Below are 5,455 nucleotides of genomic sequence, written 5' to 3' on the forward strand. Positions count from 1 at the left end.
CACACACACACACACACACACAGAGTCTGTCACATTTCTGCACAAAAATATATACAAATTAGCCTTCCTGGTGATTTGTACCTAAAATAAGGGAGAATGTGTGAGAATGGCTGTGAAAGACTAAACTGAGATCATCACGTTAGTAAGGGTCCACTATTAAAGAACAGAGAAAACGTTTAGTAGTTTAGTAGCAGGCAGTAACATTAAAGCTGAAATGGCCAAGTTTTAATGTTAATTAGGAATGGCAATAATCTCAAGGTGGCCAAATATAATTCAATTAGTTGTCCTGGTCGACATATCTGTCTATCATGTGTTCCCTCTGTTGTTATGCTTTTGGCCCTTTTTAAATGGCAATTTGACTTCACATTCAAAAAGTACAAGAAACCTTGATATTCAGTAGACAATGAGGTCAGATTTCCTCTTAAAGCGATAGTTAACAAAAAAAAAAAATTCTGTCATCATTTACTTACCACTGAGTTTTTCCAAACATGACTTTATTTCTTCTGTGGAAAAAAAATTGTAAATAATTACTTATTTATACAATCAAAGTCAATGGGGTCCAAACTGACACTGAATCGGACCCCACTGACTTTATTGTCGGAGACATTTCTAAAAATATTTTGTGTGTTTTCCACAGAAGAAAGAAAGTTACATAGGTTTGGTATGATATGATACTTCAAGTTTTTGAGTGAACTATAATTTTAACTACCCATCATGCAGTGCAGTATTCTTCAAAACAGTTACATATATACCCTAATAACACTGAAATCCTCATGTCACTGCAGCTTTAGTCTTCAGATGGTACAAGTCAGTCTTTAAAGTGTGATGCAGCTCAATGTCCATCCTTGCAGTAAAGCAGATACTGAATGTAAAGTCACTGTTTTATGAACATGCTTCATGCTTTGGGCTTTAAATGATCCGTCGTAAAAGCATTATGCTCTGTACTGGACTGGTGAAGTGGTAAAGTACACATGCTTCACACAATTTGGTGTTTAGGAAACCAAGTCAAGAAAATCCTTGTCATATGAACATTTAGGGCTCTTTCAGCTCTGCAAGAAGATCTGTCTATTTAATAAAACTATAGTAACTTATATTAAGTAACATAAACCTTTTACTAAACCAGAAAAAATTATAGAATGTGTTTATGGAGTTTTGTTGTTGTTGTTGTTTTGTTTTGCTGTTTTATTTCCTTACTCTGGTGTGAAACATCACCTGTATTAGCACAAATGAGGACGCCGCAGGCAGACAAGATCATTAGTTTTCTTCTGGCTGCTCCTTTTGCTTTGGAGCAAATGCACTAAGATTGAACAAGTGAGCTGTGCGTGTGTGTGTGTGTGTGTGTGTGTGTGTGTGTGTGCGCGCGCTTATGGCCGGATTTGTATATGTGTGTGTAGCTCACGTGTCCATGCCTGTCAACTTTGTGTTTATACTAACATTAAAGGTCATTGGAGTAAAGAAAGTGGTGTCTTCCTTGTCTTATTGCTGTTCTTTGTATATGTTTTTTTTACATACATACATACACACACACACACACACAGTGCAGCATTTAATATATATATATATCCTAAAACACTGGAATGATGTTGAGATAATAAAAATGGTATTCGCAGACATACTCACTGACAAATATTCCTTTAAAGGAACATATTGTATCCCTTTATAGTATTGAATTTTTTTCATGAAGTCTTCTTTTAATATTAGTCAGTGGTTTATTGTAATGTACTGTACTTTAAAACAGTAATTTTGTTGTAAATGACCATTTTTCACTCTTACTCTGAAGGAAGTAAGAGTGAAAAACTGACCTCTACAGGACGTCACAGAGAGAGGGTCACGTTCCCCTTCATATCAACGGAGAGATAGTAGAGACAGTTAAGAGCTACAAGTTCCTTGGCATTCACATCTATGAGGATCTTTCCTGGAGCCTTCACTCAGAGACCATAGTGAGAACAGCCCGTCAGTGTTTCTACTTCCTGCGGAGACTGAAGAGGTTTGGCATCTCCTCTAACATCATGTCAAACTTCTACCGCTGCACTATAGACTAGTCTATGGGAAGTCGTGGCCTAATGGTTAGAGAGTCTTGCAACCAAAGGGAGTGCATGTACAGTTGTACACCTTCTCTCTCCTCCTTCAATACCACGACTGAGGTGCCCTTGAGCAAGGCATCAAACCCCCAACTGCTCCCCGGGTGCCGCAGCATAAATGGCTACCCACTGCTCCGGGTGTGTGTTCACAGTGTGTGTGTGTGTGTGTGTGTGTGTGTGTGTGTGTGTGCACTTTGGATGGGTTAAAAAGCAGAGCATGAATTCTGAGTATGGGTATGTCACGTCACTTTCACTTTCTCACTTTAGAGAGTATTCTGACCGGCTGCATCACTGTATGGTACGGCAACTGCTCTTCTTTCGACCGCAAAGCTCTTCAGCGAGTGGTGAGAACAGCAGAGCTCATCATTGGACATAAACTCCCACGATCCACCCGATCACGGACAACCAGACTGAAGAACAGCTTCTATCTTCAAGCCATCAGACTATCCTTCATCTAAAACCGGAATACATGCTGTTCTTATGTTTACTTTTATTGCATCTGCACTGCCACTTTAATTTTCCTCCATGTAGCTCTGCGTCACTCTACAATGACATTTTAGACACCGCTCTACCCCAATAATCATATTAGTAGCTCAGGACTACTTATGAATACTTATAACTCTTAACACTGTCTACCTTTATTGTACCTGTCACTTCCACTTATTTGTATGTAATGCTCTGTCCATGTCTTTCTGTCTATGGGCACGGTAGTCACTCAACGACTTCAGTGCTCTCCATGTACGTCTATGTCTTTTATGCCTTGTTATTGTCACTGTGTGTCTGAGCCTCGTCACAAGCATTTCAATGGCCAGTTTTTTTCCAGTGTTAACTATGCAAATGACAAATAAATGCCTCTCGACTCTTGACTTACTCTGAAGTTGAAATATCCATGCAACTCCAATTAGGTTGTGAAATGCAACAATTGTATTTGAGACAGTGGAAAGGTGGTTTTAGAATTCTATATGTAAATGATCTCTGTTATGACTGGTTGCACATTTGCATAGTTTGCACAATTTGACATTTATCGAGTTGGGTCAAGTTACTGGATAAATCTTACATTTTAAATTTGGACAGTTACATGTTAAAGGGGACATTGGATGCCCCTTTTCCCACGTGTTGGGACCATTCTTTACGGTCTTCATGAAATGTTTGTAACATAATTTTGATGTATATAAAAATTCCTCAATAGTCATATCAAAAACAGTTCTGCTCACAGCGACCCGTTCTGTCTCTTTAAATGATAATGAGCTACTGCTAACCTCCTCTCTGCCATGGGGCGTAGACACAAGAGGCTGAATTGCTGCCTTTTACTACATATATGACTCAGATTTGGTCTTATTTAAATAGCTAGCTAGCTATGTAGAAACCGGCTGCAAATTGAAGCTTGCTGACTCAGAAGGCCAATAACAAACTGGCTGTATGTTTTATTTACAGCTTTCCTGAGCTGATAGACACACCAGAAAAAGTGAATATGTCATTTGATAAACTTGTAGTTGTGATGTCATGACAATTTCTGAATGATGCCTTTATGCAGCATAGTTACATTTATTTAGTACTTTAATAAAGTTTAGGAAAAAAAAGGTCACATTTTGATTCAGATGTTAATGAACCACATTTTCCATTGGACAAAAAGTGGCAACCGAACACAATACCACAGTTGTTTATGGTACTAATTTTTGATGCTTTTGACTGAGGAGAATCGTTGTCTAGAATCTAGATAGTACATCAAACATAGTAAATCTCAAAAGAAGACACAGAAAACCCCTGTTTCCCAACCTTTAAGTTTGCAGTTGAACTATGACCTTGTAAAGTAAATAGTGGTTGCCATGTAAGTTTAGCACCCAGAAATGGGGTGCTTTGGAGTTAAATATGCACACATGCAGATCTCAGCTCCAATATGAGTCATGGTGGCAGATAAATGAGTCAGGGAACAGACACAAACGAGAAACCACCCTGGAGGAAATAAAGGTTATAACTTACTCAAGTGCAGTGTAAAGCTCAAAACACATGGTTATAGTGCTATCAGACAAATATTTGTATTAAATGCCTGTTCAGGTGGAAGGAGAAAGTGCAAACAGTCAGTAAGTTACATACCTGTAAATAAAAACACGATTTCTGTAATAAGTAGTATGTTTGACAGAATGTTTATGCTGTTCTTTTCCATTCAGTGAATGCAATATGATATATATATATATATATATATAAAACTGAACTGGTGTCAGGATGTCTGTGAAGCCATAACTAACATCCAAAGGCAGAACAGGTCTCTAGTTATCATAACAGCAAGGAAACATTAAAAGATAAGAAAGTTAATAACAGTTGATATGAAATTACACTGAATGTTTGCTGGACAAACAGGTTAGTCAATTTTAATGTTAAATCTGCTATACAGCGACTTCTGGCAGGTGAGATTATAATAAATTATTATTAATTGTAATTATTTATATACATTTGTCTTTTGCGCTAATTTGCTACAGTTACAAAAAGTGAGAACCAATGATGACATCATTAACGTCAAACCTGGCAAGAAGGATCTAGATTCAGCAAAGACTGAACGCACGTCACTGAACAACATGAGGGTGAATTTTTGTTTCTGGCTGAGCTATTACTTAACCAGTACTCATACATATTATATGTATAGTTACCTGCCCCCGCACATTGGCCCTTGTATTTTTTTGTCACTCTTTTGTCTGTGTTTCCTGTTCTCTTTCACTATTTCTTTGTCTCTTCTTATCTTCTAGAAATGCGTGACACACAATCACAGGGGTATTCCAGGGCTTGTGTCGACTGCCAGTTCACTGGAAACACAATCGCAGCTGACAGTTATGTGTGTCATGAGGACAACGGCACAGTGGGGCAGAGATGGCAAACACACGAATCCACCATGTCAGTGCACACACAAACAGAGACGTCTTCATTCCCAGATTTCGTTTTCCACGCGCACAAAGACATTTAATTTGGAAAACTGAAATGTTCTGCATCCATTCACACCCACACAAGGCTTACAGTCGAACAGTGGGCTAAACCAGTAAATCCTCAGAACGTCAAGCTGAACTGAGAGAGGTTATTAATACAAGACAGACGGCTGGCATAATGCCCCAAATCCTATTTAAAAGGGCCCAGTCCAGCTCTGAGTCTTTTGGACTGAAGGGAATACTACTAAATAATGTGAGAGAAAACACAGAAAAATAATTATACACTCATTCATGTGGAAAGTGTTTTCAAGATGTACTTTTTATCAAGACTTGTATGAGGTGGGAATTAAACCCACAACCTTGGTATTGCTAGCGCGACACTACCAACTGAGCAACAGGAATAAAATACATAAAGAGCTTGAAAAACAGAATGACCTTGGCATCTATACCTCTTTTTGC

The sequence above is a fragment of the Carassius gibelio genome, chromosome A20, assembly GCF_023724105.1.
Source record: "Carassius gibelio isolate Cgi1373 ecotype wild population from Czech Republic chromosome A20, carGib1.2-hapl.c, whole genome shotgun sequence".
NCBI lineage: Eukaryota > Metazoa > Chordata > Actinopteri > Cypriniformes > Cyprinidae > Carassius > Carassius gibelio.